This window comes from Coturnix japonica, chromosome Z (assembly GCF_001577835.2).
Source record: "Coturnix japonica isolate 7356 chromosome Z, Coturnix japonica 2.1, whole genome shotgun sequence".
NCBI classification, from domain to species: Eukaryota; Metazoa; Chordata; class Aves; order Galliformes; family Phasianidae; genus Coturnix; species Coturnix japonica.
In genome coordinates, this window is record NC_029547.1 from 15,570,923 (window position 1) to 15,586,850 (window position 15,928).

A 15,928-nucleotide genomic window follows, 5' to 3' on the forward strand; every position below is an offset into this window, starting at 1 on the left:
ATTTTTCTTCATAGCGGCTGGTATGGTGCCTTGGTTTGGATTTAAAACTAGAATAACGTTGATCACAGATTGATGTGTCAGTTGTTGCTTAGTGGTGCTTACACAGAGCCAAGGATGTTTCAGCTTCTCATACTGCCCTGCCAATGAGAGGCTAGGGTTGCACAAGGAGCTGGCAGTAGACAGAGCCAGAATGGCTGACCCAAACTGCCCAAAGGGATAGTCCATAACATATGGTGTTGATGTCATGCTGAACAATAATTCTGAGAGTTGGCTACTGGGACACTGCTTAGAGATTGGCTTGGCACTGATTAGCAGGTGAGGAGCAATTGCATTGTACATCATTTGTACATCTTCATATTGTTTTCCCTTCCTTTTCTGTCCTATTAATTTGTCTTTATCCCAACCCACTTTCCAGTCCTCTTTCTTTTTTCCCAGTTCTCTCCCCTGTCACTAGGGGTGAGTGAATGGCTGTGTTGTTGCTTAGCTGCCTGGCAGGCTAAGCCACAACAGTCTTTTTGGCATCCAACATGGTACCTAAAGAGTTGAGATAATAAGAGTTCTGATCAGATTGTGTATAACTGTGTATAACTTTGTTATAAGCATTATATTAATTTAATTGTCGCTGATCACAATTTTAGTTTATTTGTTTACTGTGTTGTTTTATTTGCTTTCAGAGTTGTTTTTCTTAAATCCTTTCCTGTTTATCATCTCTAGGGGCTGAGCTCAGTTTGTTTATTGTTTTGCCAGTTTGTGTGCAGCATTTTCTCATGTTCCACTGACCATGTAGATAATTCAGTATTTGTACACAGTACAGCCATCATTTTCACACTTCAGGAACCTTACCATGGAAACAATTAACAAATACAATCTTTGTGCCAGATGAATGAAAACAGTTTTTGAAAATTTTGAATATTCTTGGGATTTCAAATTAGCATGATCCCATTGCTGTGTCTCCTGTATGTGTCCAGTTGTTAAAAATATCACCCAGACATCTTCTGTGAGGCAGTTTGAAATGTGTCTTAGGTGACGGCACCATCTTGAGGGGCAACATAGAGGAAAAAGTATTTGAGAAATGGAAAAACATCTTAAAGCTGGTTTTGCCATAAAGCACAGTTAGGTGAAGGAACCTGAGCCGTAAATCCAATTTTTAGGAATAAAATGGCAAGATGGACTTTGTTAGATCTCCATGACTGTGGTCAACAAAACAGCAGCTATGTCTCTGCCAACTAGCAAAAAGGAAACACAAGATTTCGTAGACATTGTGGTTTTTTGGAGAATGCATATTCTTGAGTGTAAGCTCTCTCTGTCAAGAGACCCAGAGAAAGAATGATTTCACATGAAGCTCTGAGTAACGATAGGCATATGAACAAATTAAACAGAATACAGTTCATGCCGTAACACTTGGGTTAGTCCAGACATGACAAGATGTAAAAGACATGCTCAGCGCTGCAGACAGGGAGAATGGCTCCACTTGTCACATAGATGCCCGCATACACAAAAGCTGTACCTCCAAAAAGTATCAAAACAACCAGGAGGTTCAGCAGGCTGCTTGGATAGAAGAGGCTCAAGTAGATCTGGACTGGCAACATATGGGTAAATATTTCTATCATGGTGTGTCTTATTTAAAAAAGAACATCATAGAAACCTGAGCCAAAGATCATGGCACTACATGAATATATCACATTCCCTTTCCTACACCAGCCTCGAGGAAAACTGAATGGACTGTTAAAAACTACATTGAGAGCAATGGGTACAGGGATACTCAGGGATTTGCCAGTTGAGCTGGGCCTGCCCAATGAAACTTCTTATATATAGCAGGAGTGGATTAAGGCCTTGTATTACATATGAAAAGTATGCTGAGTAAGACAGCCTGGGTTATTCCTATATCAGGCAAAGGCCAGCTCGTCTGTGGGACTGCTTTCTCTCAAGACCTAGGTGCACGTGGTGGATGACGTGGGAGGATGGGGAGGTCAGGTGCATACTCAAGCAGATCTAATGTTGGAAGAAAATAGAAAATGATTTTAATTGTATGGTGTTGTTATATAATTGTGCATGTAATCACTAGCATGATTTCTGTATACTTTATAAATGATTTTACAGTAAGAATCACCCTTAACTAAAGAAGACTTACTTCTGGTGGAGCTAGAATTGGCTTCAGCATGGAGCAGTCCAGCACTGTGCCATTTATCCTGCCCTAAAAATCTGTTATGACAGAAGGAGTTCAAAGTCTTGTACTATGTATACCCAATGAACATTTTAGAAGGATGGCCTAAGAACTAAGGGAATGTGTGTGTACTTATCAAAAGACAGGAAATGTGATTAATTGGAATGCATGAGAAGGTGTGGGATCTGAGCATGATATAAATAGAAAGAAATGGTGTAAATAGCAAGGTGGATGTTACCCTGAGATAATTTTTGCTGTCCCTCGAATTTAGGAGAAAAACAATATTTATTACACTCTGATGTTTCAGGTTGTTATGGATCAGCTCTTATACAGAGCCAAGGACATTCCAGCTTCTTACATTGCCCTGCCAGTGGGCAGCTGGGTGTACAGAAGGAGCTGAGAAAGGCAGAACCAGAACTGCTGACCAAAACAGGATAGTCTATGCTACATGGTGTCATGTTGAATAGTAAAACTACCTGGGGACTGGCTGAAATTTGGTCAGCAGGTAGCAAGCAATTGCACTGTGAATCACTTTTATGTATATATTAAAAACTTGTCATATGTAAATACAAAGCAAGTGGTATTATTTTTGTTTTCCCTCCCTTTCCTGTTCTCTCAAACTATCTATATCTCAACATGAGTTTTACTTTTTCTCAACTGTATCCTCCATACTGTTCAGGGTAGGGTGGTGAGCATACAGCTGTGTGGTTAACAGTTTCAATAGACTCCTTTTGAAAATTTTGAGACATATTATTTCTGCATTATTATTTTATTATCTTGCATTATTGTTATTATTTTCCAAAGTATTCCATAAAAATGAATCTTTTTGCTTCTTTAAGTCTTCAAGCAGTATTGGCATGGCTATTTAGTTCCGGCTGGCTTTGTTCACAATACTAAATCACTGTCCAAAACATGCTCCATCATCAAACATATATATTCCTTTCTTGAAAATGGTACTATTTATCCTTGGTACATTTGTGGAGTGTTTAAAATGAATTAATGTCTTTTCATTGGTTAGATAGCACAAGTATATATCTTTAAATTCTGCTGTGCTGTATTAACAAGAAAAGGAAAATCATCCAAAAAGGAAGTGGAGCATATACGTCTTGATGAAGGCTAAATCATAGAATCGTAAATCATAAATCATAGAATTACTTAGGTTGGAAGGGACCTCAGTGATAATTCCAGGTTCCTCCTCCTTCTATGTTGTCAATTCTACGACTCAGCTTAGTGTCATCTTCAGACTTGTTGAAGGTGCACTCGATCCCATCCTCTAAGTCACTGATAAAGATGTTAAAGTGTACCAGTCCCAAGATGGACCTCTAAGGGACACCACTATCCACCTGGATTTAGAGCCACTGACAGCAACCCTCTGGCTGCAACCATCCAACCTGTTCCTTTTCCTTCAAACAGTCCATTCTTCTAATCTGTATCTCTCCAATGTAGAGATAAGGACGTGGTGTAAGACTATGTCAAAAGCTTTGAAGAAATCCAGATCAGGCTGCTGAGGTGCTAAGACTGATATGCAAATCACCATTTTTATAATGTTCTTTCCTATCTTCTTGTTTCATACTGTGGTGACAGGGATTGCCTTCTTGTTGGATGACCATGTAGTTCAAAGTCTTCACTGGTGATCCTAAGCATCTTAGTAATAGAAATTTTAATAAATGTTTGTAATGTGAGAAACTGTGTAGAGTTTTTGAAACATACATATTTGGAAGTGTCTTATTTTCAGCTGGAATGGAAGCGTTTTCTTTAGAGGGTCTGATATGTTATTCTAGGAGAAAAACAGAATTGAAAACATTGTTGATAACATGTTTACAGTTTTTTTTCTGAACAGTGTTGTGCTAAGCCAAGGCCATTTGCAAATGAGGAGCTGGGATGAAGTAGAATTGGAGCAGCTGTCTGAAATTGGCCAAAGGGGTACTCTATACCATACAACATCATGCAGAAGTTTTGAAGAGGGTGAGAGTTGACCTTTTTCTCTTCTGCTGCTTTGGGACTGCTTGGGACATTAGCTGGGCACTGATCAGGGGTGGTGAACAATTGCTTTTTCTTCACTTGATATATACATTCATATATATGTATATACACACACACATAGTCATATCTATTATGCTTTCCTTTTTCACTATCTTAGTAAATAGTTTTCTTCTATTTTTTCCCCCTCCATTTCTTTCCCTTAACCCACTCAGAAGGGACAAGTAAGAGAATGACTGTGTGGTGTTTAGCCAGATACTGGGTTAAACCACATCGGAAACACATGCTGAAGTTTTGTGTCTTTGTTTCAACCAAGTGGTACAGGTAAATAAATATTAATTCCACTGAAGTTCACTGCATCTTAAGAGTATATCAATTCAAATCCATACAGTTACACCAATGTGAAATATTTTGTTTATATACTCCTTCTTTGGTGTACTTATAAATACCGAACATATTCTATTGTGTCTTTTCTGGTGAAAAAGGCAGAAAAAATCCCCCCCAGTTTTAAATTGGATCAAGAGTTCATAAATCAGTCTTCTTTGGAAGAATTAGCAAATTATTCAACTAACATACATTGCTTAGAGCAATCAGACTCTTTAATCTCCATTCTCTGTCATAGAAGTGTGTTATCATTTTTTATTACAGTCTCATGATAAAATAGTTCTGCTGAGCCATCTTGCTTCAGAAAAGATATGTACAATGATTTTGTGTTGATTAGTGATGATTGCTTGTTATGGTTGACTTCACAGGTTGGTGATTTTTGGCTTCAATCTCCAAATAAACAGCAGTTTTGAAGACATTATTTTAATTCCTTACCTTTATCCTAATCATCTGATGGTCCCAGTCACCCTTATTCTATCAGCTTGCAACTTTTACTGCAGAAAGAAAAGAATGCTAAATCCTGGATGTGCACAAGGGAATCAGTTGAATTAACTGAATGAGTTGAATTAATTTGACGTAACTATTTAAGGATCAATTCAACACTTTTTCACTTACTCAGAGAAAAATGAGATATGTATATTTTCAAATACTCTTTTCCTCATTTCATAGGAAAGGCAGCCAACAGTTAAACATGATGTTTTCTTTGTCCTGAGCGGTATCTTTCAGCATCATGGCTGTGTTTGCAGGCAGATACAGGCAGGAGCACTATGCTATATTTGAGTCTTGGAGCTTGCATGGGCTTCTTGTCTGTTAAGACATTAAAGTATCTCAAAAATATTTTTTTGCTTTTAGAAACTTCTCTACTAACCATGTTAAGTAGCAGATATTTCAGAAATATCTTAGACAGCAGCCAGTCTCAGCTCTGCATGGGAAGGCTGCAGTCACCTTTTCCCCGTTGCAGAAAACACAGACTAATATAAGCTTGATAAATGGCCATGCAATATTTTGATAAACCTGCAGGATTCTCAGTGTCTTTTCTGTTTAAAGCATTAGCTTTAGCAGAAGAATTATGAAGGACAGCTTCAGTTACCTATCATTATCTTGAGCTGAGTGAGACCTTGCATGATGTTTTCTGACTCCAGCTACTAAGAACACTTTGTATCTTCTGTCAGTAGTCTACTACTAACTTTCTCAAAATAGCAAGTCTTCAATAAAATATTTATCTTTGAAAGCGTAGCAGGTGAATATTGACAGCAGCACCACAAAACCATGACATTGCGGCACGCAGGCTCTTTTCAGGCTACAAATCATTTTCTTTGCAGATTCAAAGCCACTGTTGTAGTTCTCTCTCTCTCTCTCTCTCTTTTTTTTTTTTTTTTTTGTTTTAGTTTTTTTTTTGTAGAACATCTTTTGGAGTGCCCAGTGCCTCCCCTACAGGACCAAAGCTGCTGTTTTGCATTCAACTAATCATTCTTGCGGTCCAAAGACACAACTTAGGGTCCAGAGACCTCTATCTCATGTTCCAAAAAGAAACTTTGGTGGCTACTCTCATTTTTGGGTTCCAAGTTCCTTTTTCAGGGCCCAGTGCTTTGGCTTGGTGCTCAGAAAGTCATTTTCAGGTTCCAAATCCTCATTAGAGCATCCAGAGGCTCATTTGTATATCCATAGTTGAAAGGGCACATGTTTCAGTGCACAAATATCACATAAATCTCTAAACTCTCTTTTGGCAGCTTGAAAGCATAACAATAGGAAGAAGAGTCTTAATTTCATGTTTCAGCAATTGTGCAGTAATTCCTCAGCACATTGGCTTGGCACTGTGATCAAATAAACCCCTTCCTTTCCATTCAGTGGGTCTGGAAAGTGCTTTTCACATAGACATCCTGTGGGACCATGAACCCTGGAAGGTGTTGAGGGATACGCTGAGTAAAATTCCCAGCCAGGTGGCAACACAGTGGCTGAGGGCAGTGGTAGCCCCCACTCAAGCCTTGCGCAATGCATCTGGACAATTAAGAGAGCTGGGCAATCATCAACTGCAAGAAGAGCAAATGCCAGATTCTGCACCTACAAAGGGACAGCCCTGGAAATATGTATAGACTGGAGGATGAGACTCTGGATAGCAACCCCACTGAAAGTGATTTGGATGTCTTGATGTAACTTGAACATGAGCCAGCAGTATGCCCAGGCAGCCAGGAAGGACAACCATATCCTGGGGTGCATCAGACTCAGCATTGGTGAGGGAAGGGATTGCCCTGCACTGCACTGTGTTAGTGAGGCCTCACTTCCAGTAGTGGCTACAGACTTGGATGCCACAGTACAAAAGGGGAATAAAACTATTTAAGAGTATCATAGCTACAAAGATAGTGAAGAGTCTGGAGGGGAAGACATATGAGGAACAGTCCCTTTGTTTGTCCTGGAGAGGAGAAGACTGAGAGGAGACCTCATTGTGGCCCACAGCTCCTCACAGAGCACTTATCTCTGGAGACAGTGGCAGGAGCCAAGGGAATGGCATGGAGTTGCGACAGGGGAAGGTCAGGTTGTATATCAGGAAAAGGTTCTTCACTAGAGGAGCAGGGTAGTGGTAATAGCATGGAGTTCAAGAAGCATCTGGATAAAGCATTCAGACATATGGTCTGATTTTTGGGTGGTCCAGTGTGGAGACAGGATTTGGCTTCCATGATCCTTATGAGTCCCTTCCAACCATGGATGTTCAGTGATTCTAAGAGTATCAGGGAGAATGGTCCATGAAAAGAATGGATTTGTGGTTTGCAGCTTCATACAGTGAAAAACAAGTCTGCTTCTCTTGCCAAGACAGTGTTTTCTTAAATATAGCACCCACTTATGAACAATGATTTTATATGACAGTCCTTCCATGATTAGTGACACATGACAGCTAATTTAGCTTTTGTTTTTTACATCTGCTCAAAGCAATGAGAGACAGCAAATAACGAGAGCATTAAAAAAAGTCACCTAGTGAAACTGCTGATCTGCCAGTGCCCAGATACTGATGCAAAATATTATCCCACCAAGGGGATCTTGGGGGTCATTTTGACTCTCACTGGTTTGGGGACCAGACAATGAAATAACTGAGGATGCTGTTTCCTTTCTTACAGTAACTTGGCCTTGTGGGTGACTGCATTTTAGGGCTGCACTTCAAAACTCAGACTGTAGACTACAAAAATACATTATTCTGGGAGTTCCTTCAGATGATTCACATTTGCTACTTTCTCAGGAACAAACGGTCAGACTTCTCTACTGGCAATAATTCCTTGCTCCCCTTGAGTCAATGACTGCTATTTCATTCCCAAAGGAGGAAACTGAGATGCTTACTAATATCCAGTAGTCTGAAAATATATGCTTTCTTTTTGTCTTTTTTCAAGAGATGTTCCCTCTGCCTTTCCAGATATTGACAGCTAATTTTGGTAAGTGATTACTTCAAGTATGCACAGTGCTATGTATGGTATTGATAGATGGGTGTAGATCTTTGCTCACTGTCATGCTGGAATGTCTGAGGAAGCTACAGAAATAACCTGCTTGTCATAGACTGTCTAAAACACCATGTAAGAACTTTTTGATTTTCATAAAAGCTGGACATAAAATATTAGAATGTAATCATCTCTGACCTAATGGTTATTTATGGAACAAAGAGCAAAACTGTTTTCATTAATTTGGTCTGTAATCTGAAACACTGCAACGTGCCCTGACTTCCTGCCTCTTACCAAAAATGTAAGAATAATCAAAGGTCATGTCTAGACTGTCCTCAGCAGACAACCTGCTGTGGCTCTCTCTTTTCCAGTGCATCCATGTTTTCTTGTTTGGAAGTCACAAGGTGAGGGGAAGTGACACAAATGGAAGTGCACTAAGAATCTACCTGGCCTTGGGAGCTGAAAGTGCTGTACATAAGTCTGGTGCTTATATGTGAAAACCTTCCATATGTACATACCAACTTTACAGACATTTTCTAGGCTCTGTTTTCAGCAATTGTTTTCCACTGATTATTGTTGCAGGTTTTTTTTTTTTTTTCCCCCCTTAGTTTAACTCTTAGTCAGTTTTACTTGTTGATGTTATTTGCTAGAATGCCTTCGGGAAGCCAGAGGTAGAGGGACAGCAGCACTGCCAATCATGCAGTCTACAGTGAAAGAAGAAGTAATGAATAAAATGAAATAAATAATATCCAATCAGAGCATTAGTGTTCTCAGCGCTAGAGGAGACTGCCATTCAGAAAGGCCTACAATACAACACAATTTCAGTTACATAGTTGACCAACTATTAAAGTTGTTTATTGCTGTTCACATCATCGTTATGCTGCATGAATTCTCTTTCATCTCCAGGTTCAGGTTTTGGATACACGTTCTTCTGGAAAAATTTCAAAGTCAGTAAGCCAAGGGCTTATAGTGCTGAAGAGGTTAGTCATAGCTTGGTTCAAATTCTGAACAATGATTAAGCTTATGATTTCTGAAATGTTTATGTGAGCTGTGTCTTGTATTGTTTATTGCTGTTGTTGACACTAACACGTATGGTCCAGATGACAGAATAAGATCTGCATTTGAGATTGTGTGGTGTAATGTAAACTCAACATTGCAGATGTACTTCTAACTAATCAAAGACAGAGGAATTGCTTTGAATCACATGCTGGAAAGTTAAGAGGGATGTTTAATGCAACTCTTCCATTTCCAACTTGGAGAAGCTGACAAACACAAATAACTGGAGGCTTAGCAAGACATTCTGAAGCTACTAACAGGCTTCTTTCTTTGGAAAACCCTACGTACAGATGAAAGAGAGCTCTACAGATTATTTACAAAATAAAAGAGTAATTAATACCTGCTGGTAAGAGCAGACTTAATAAATACTGAGTGTTCTACAAAGTGACCTAAAGTAATTCCCTCACAAGACTCCGATGAAATACAATAAATATGTGACTACTCCCATGTTGCAGATGGGGAAAAGGATGAAGACTTTCATATCATGGGGACATAACTAAGCCTGGAGCCCTGTTACCAGATTTTTCCTCTCTGATGAGGGGAGTGCTAAATCCTTCCAAAACGTTAGTCAGTTATTCAGGGGCTAAACCACACACACATTGTTCACCCACTGAGAAAACTGTGGTCTCAATCAAGTGTCTTGGATTTATGTTAAAAATGCAAAAAAGAGATAGGATTTTAGCACTTGTTTAGATGCCTGAGCTGCTTCTTAAGTGTTGGCATCAGATAAGCAAGTAAGTTTAGTAAAAAGCACTTAGAAAACACTTACAGGTCCAAAATGTAGTGCTCCCATATTGCACCACATTCAGCCAAGAAAACCTCAGGGCAGGAACAAAAATTTGAATTTGTTCTTGAATTTTCACTGTTTCTTCTCCTATGTCCAGTTCATTCATATTTTCTGTTGGGACTGCTGTCCTTGGCACTAGTTTTACTTCCAATTTAATTGTACATTTCAGTTTTGCTTACATGATCACAACAGTTTGTTAGGCATATGCTAACTGTGCTGGATAGGAGTACGGTCTTATAAAACATGAAGTACCATTTCATCTGGTCTATCATTTTTTTTAATAGTTCAACTGTACCTTAATTAGTATTTCAGACTTGGAATCTTTCAAGTCAGAACAAGTTCTATTGAAATTCATAATTTTTCTTGGTCTGAAAAAGCTCAACTCAAAGCTCAGCTCTAGGACGCAAATCATCTTAGGATGAATGAGATGAAACTGGTATTTTTGTCTGAGAAGTACCAATAAAGAAGTAAGTAGACTGGGTTTCTGTAAAAGCCTAGGACTGGCAATCTGGTGTGGTCATTGAATGATACTTAAGACGTTTCCAGCCCTATTTTTCTGTACAGATCATTTTTGTTCTAATCTGTTTATTTCAGACATCTTTTCAAAGACAGATAACCAGTGCCCATCCCTCTAACTTTCTTTTTGCTAGAACCTGTTAGACTTTCTGTTGTATTGTGCTGAATGTTCTAGAAATTACTATTTCATTAGGCTAATCCGTCCTTTTATAGCCCTCTTGAAAATTATTTATCTGGGATAATATATGATGTGATTTAGCACAAGGAACATCAAACCTTTATTATTTGTAATATTGAATATCTTTCCAGGTACTAAGAGCTTTGCGCAGAAAAAACTTCCTGTTTTCTACTTCACTTTTAGCGTTGTAGAAATGGTATACTTTCAATATCAGTATTTTTTTATTTTTTTATTTTTATTTTTATTTTTATTTTTAAATGAGTAAAGTGGTCTTATGCCTTTTGTCTGGTTTTACAAGAGATAGTCTTTTTATGATGGTATACACAGTAAGAAATTTTTGTTTATAAGACACTTTGCATCAATAAATATCAAACATGTTTTTTACAGAAATAAACCACAACCTAATTACCTACAAATGTGATACAGCCTTGTTTCTTATGTTTTTTGTTATTACTCCAGTATTGATAAACCATTAACAAAATAAAAAGGAGCTTTTTCTTAATAGTTAACACAAGTTTTGCATTTGTTTATGTGAAAAGAAGTAGGTGTTATAAATGATCAAACAAAATAAATCTCAGTAGCAAAAGCACTAAAAGCCAATTGTATACTTTTCATCTACAGTCAAACACTTTGTTTTATGAATGTTTTAATATTTTTATTCAGGAATAACCAAACATCTCCCAGAGCTAATATATTTCTTAATTTTAGTTTTACCACAGTAAAGAAAAAATTAGAGCATTTGGATTTGGTTTGTCTTGTTTGAAATATGACCTTGTAAAATTGGATCACATTTCACCATTTGTATTTACATATCTTCACTCAAATATAAAATTGAATTATACAATCAGGCTACGTGAAACACATTGTTTTAGTACCAAAGCATTTCTCTAATCTCTTTTGCTGTTTAGTATGATTTGTTTTGTAAATATTTACAAGTTTGTTTCTAAAAGCAAGAATTTTAAATGAGGTAGGAAAGACAAACACAACAAAAGTAACAAATCAGGAAAGTATTTTTTCTTGGCTACAAAATGATTGGCTTCAGAGGCTGATGAATGTTGCAACACAGAAGTTGCATGGAGGTAGGGGTGCCCCTTTTTCTTTTTGCCACAAAGAACTAACACTGTACTTATGAGTCTTTTACATCTTTGTCAGCTCATCTCTACATTTAAAACCATTATACAGCACCTATTTTAATCTAGACTTGATCAGCAGAGCAGATCGTTCAGAACGCTGTTCTGAACTTATCCATTGTCCAAACTCAGTTACACTGACCTTTTGCTTTGAGCACTATCCTCCTGCTTCGACAGAAACCTCATGCAGTGATTTCTGAATCGTTACCTAGAAAAGGTTTTTATTTATTCAAACATTTATTTTATTTCCGCCACTTAGCACTACATTTGCATTGTGACAGTTTTAATGAGATGGATTTTTGTGCAGAAGTTTTGTGTTGTGTTGAACAGCTTTCCAGGAATGTCTAAATGAGATAGAAAGCCTTCTGAGAACTGCAGGAAGGATTTGCTAACCCTGGGAGAGCATGAAATACTTTAACTGAAAAGGGGATTTAAATAGCTGAAGAGAGTTAGGTGAATGTTGCTTAAAAATATTAGTTTGACTCAAAGCTACAAATTTCAGTTTGACTTGTTACTTTTCCTCTCTTTCTATCAAGCAACTTATGAGTGAAATTTTATTCATAGATGCTTGGTGAACTAATTAATCATTAGTGGACTAGCCCATATGGTCATATATAGGAAGTTTATTGTGAACCCATTCTATAAGCTCTTCATTTGTTGGAATATTATGCAATCAAAGGAACAATGATGATAAAATCAGATAAATCACACAACCAAACTCAATGAATTCTGCAGATTGTTAAGTTCAAGGAACTAAGTATGATCATTATTTAATGGATAAAAGAGACGACATCACAATCATATATGTTTTAAAATATAATAATTGATATTAAGTAATAACAGCATAAGTGCTGAAGTCTTAAAGTACTTTGTATGTGTGTATCCTCAAAAGGAGAAAAAACTCGTCCTGGATTGCATTGTAGTCATTTATTTTCAGTGCTTCTCTGAGTAGAAAACTGCAACTTTTAATTCCTCTTCAAAAAGTCATGTCCACCATTATCTACTGTACTCTGATCTGCTAGCAGCTCCAGTCTCTCTGGAGGCAGTCTTTTCTTCAACAAGTGGGTTGACTTGCTCTAACACCAATCAACATTTCAGCTAAAACTTACAGTGGGATTTTCTCTATTTATTCTTGACAAATCTCGTCAGCCTGGTTTACTGAAGGTCCCTCTCTGTTGCTCTACCTCACTATGAGCACAGAGCAGGTTTCATGGTGTTAAATCTTCAAGCCTGGTAGTGTGACATTCTTAGTCAAGTGGCTCTGTTTGCATACATTTTTCTTCATGACAGTGTGCTGGAGGTAGGGTCAGGGGAGCAATGTTGGAATTTTTGTTTTCTTTGTTTTACTTTGTCATTCTGTAAGAAAACAAGGTCATAGAATCATAGAGTCACAGAATCGTAGAATGGCTTGGGTTAGAAGGAATCACAAGGATCAAGTTCCTACCCCCTGCCACAGGCAGAGCTGCCAGCCACTAGATCGGTACTTAGATCAGTTTGGCCAGGGCCCCATCCAACCTGGCTATAAACACCTCTAGGGATGGAGCATTCACAGCCTCTCTGGGCAGCCTGTGCCAGCACCTCACCACTCTCAGTAAAAAACTTTCCCCTGACATTTAATCTGACTCTCCCTTCTTTTGGTTTAAAACCATTCCCCATTGTAACTATATACCCATGTGAAAAATTAATTTCCCTCATATTTATAAACTCCCTTTACATACTGAAAAGCTGCAATGGGGTCTTCCCTCAGCTTTCTATTTTCCAGTCTGAACAAGCCCTGTTTCTTCTGCCTGTCCTCATAGGAGAGGTGTTCTAGCCCTTGGATCATCTTCACGGTGCTCCTCTGGACCTTGTCCAAAAGCTCCACATATTTCCTTTGTTGGAGGTCTCAGACTAGGATGCAGTATTCCATCTGGGGTTTCATGAGGGCAGAATAAAGGACATTCACCTCCCTCACCCTGCTAGCCACCCTTCTTCTGTTGATGCTCTGGATACCATTGGCTTTCCAGCCTGCAAGCAAGCTGGGTTATGTCATATTTTTCTTCAGCCAGAACCCCTAAGTCCCTCTCAAGTAGGTATTCTCCTAGTTTATATTGATTACCTTGACTGAAGAGCAAAACCTTGTACTTTGCTTTGTTGAATCTCATTGTGTTCACAAGTGCCCACTTTTCGAGTTTCAAGGTCCCTCTGGATGAAATCCCTTCCTTCTGCTGTGTCAACTGCACAGCTTAGCTTGCAGCAAACCAGCAAACTTGCTGAGGGTGCACTCAATTCCATCATCTATGTCATGATAAAGATGCCAAAGAGTACCAGTCCCAATACAGACACTCGAGGGACACTGCTTGTTACTGTCTCCTACCTAGGCACAGAGCCATTGACCACAGCCCTCTGGTTGTGACCTTCCAACCAATTCCTTATCCACCAAGTAGTTCACCCTTCAAATCCATATCTCTCAAATTTAGAGGTAAGAATGTCATGTCAAAGGCATTGCAGAAGTCCAGGTGGGTATCATTACCTTCTCTTTGTCCACCAGTGATACCTCTGAGATGGTAGCAAATATTTCTTCAGGTAGCAAAAACTGCACAATGTTACTTACTTGGGTGACTAACTTTGTAAACAGGATCTTAGATGCTCTGATGCTGAATGCTATGAAAACCACATGTCCTTTAACTGCTAGATGCAGAACTGTAAACATTGAGGTGTCCACATTATCATCAGCTACTTTCTAGTACAAAAGAAAATCTCCTTCCATCTCCTCATCACCAGCTTCTTCAATACTCTCATTCCCTTCCAAGAAAAGAGAGAAACTATCTATCTGTTGACATTTTTGCCAGAGAATGACTGGGTGAATTCATGTGTAAACTAGCAGATTCAGGAGATAATTGTAGTCAGTCAGCATTAGATCAAACAGGAGGCTTGTGAAAATCAAATAGACACACTTTGGGCCTATCAGTGAGTGATATCTTTGGTGAAAGTCTCAGATAGAAATATAACTGATATAATGCTTGCAATGAGCTTAGGGGATCCCCCACACCCTTCTTGATTTAAATACAGTTTAGGTACAGCTATATTCCTATAGGAATACACTAACTGACCTTTTTCAGTCCTGTTATCTAGGATTTTTCTTTTTAGTTTAAAGAATCATTCTAGGATAGCTGGTGGGAGAGCATTCTTAAAGTGCTCTCTTTGTATGTGCTTTCTCAAGCACCTAGTATGTTCCTGAGCCCACTCAAAATTTGAATTCCAGCACTCTGAGATTACTGGTACTGTCTCTGCTCTGTCTGGAATATGGGTGTTTTTACGTTTTTCTTCCTTATCCTCTTACATAATCACATTATAGAGAAGAAAAGATATAAGTATGTTGACAGTAGCATCAGATGCCAAGGTTTGCTGGCCTAGGATGTCTTCCTAGTGTTATTGTTCTCAGATAACTGGCATAGAGCTGAATGTGACAATATGGGAGGAAAAGTAAACATACACATTCCTTGTATAGCAAAACCCATTGGGGACATACTTGAACTAAATTTTATATAAACAGAAGTAGCTAAGAAGATAAAACAAGTACAAATATAACCTGCTCCCGAATTATTATACATTTCTAAGAGACTTGGGAGGAGCAGGCAGAATATATTTTGGGTTGCCGTATATGTGTCTGTAGAGAATATGGCAAATGATCCACAAAGTGGGGGTGCTGTTGGGACAGGGATGGATGCATGCTAGGGAAGCATGGTGGAAGAAAGACAAGCTCTAGCACAGCATGGTGAAACAGGAAGCATGTTTAAATACTAAACAAAAATGTAGAGACCTTCAAGTAAAGGCTTAAATGAAGTCAGAGAGAAGAAAGATAGATGAAAGGCCATTTTGCTTGAATGTGTGGGCTGGTAATATTGCTCAGGTTTGAAGAAATGCTCTGGAGATCATCTTGGCTATGCTATTTTCACTAAATGCCACCAACTACTTCAAAGCTTTAGATTTCCCTTTCAGTGACACAGTACTAGATTGGTGCCTGAATTAGTGATCACTCCAAAAGAACATGGCAGTACAAACTACCTCTGTCTGTTTATATGAAAGATGAAACCCACACCATGTTCTATGCAGTCTATAAGAGAAAACAGTGGCATGGCCCATGTTCATCAAATTGCTGTTTGTAAAAGTAACGGCCATTTAGGAATGCAGAGGATACCGCAGAATCATAGAATCATAGAATAGCCTGGGGCTGGAAGGGATGTCAAGGATCATCAAGCTCCAACCCCCCAGACGTATGCAGAGCCATCAACCTCCATATCTAATACTAGATCAGATTGTCCAGGGCCC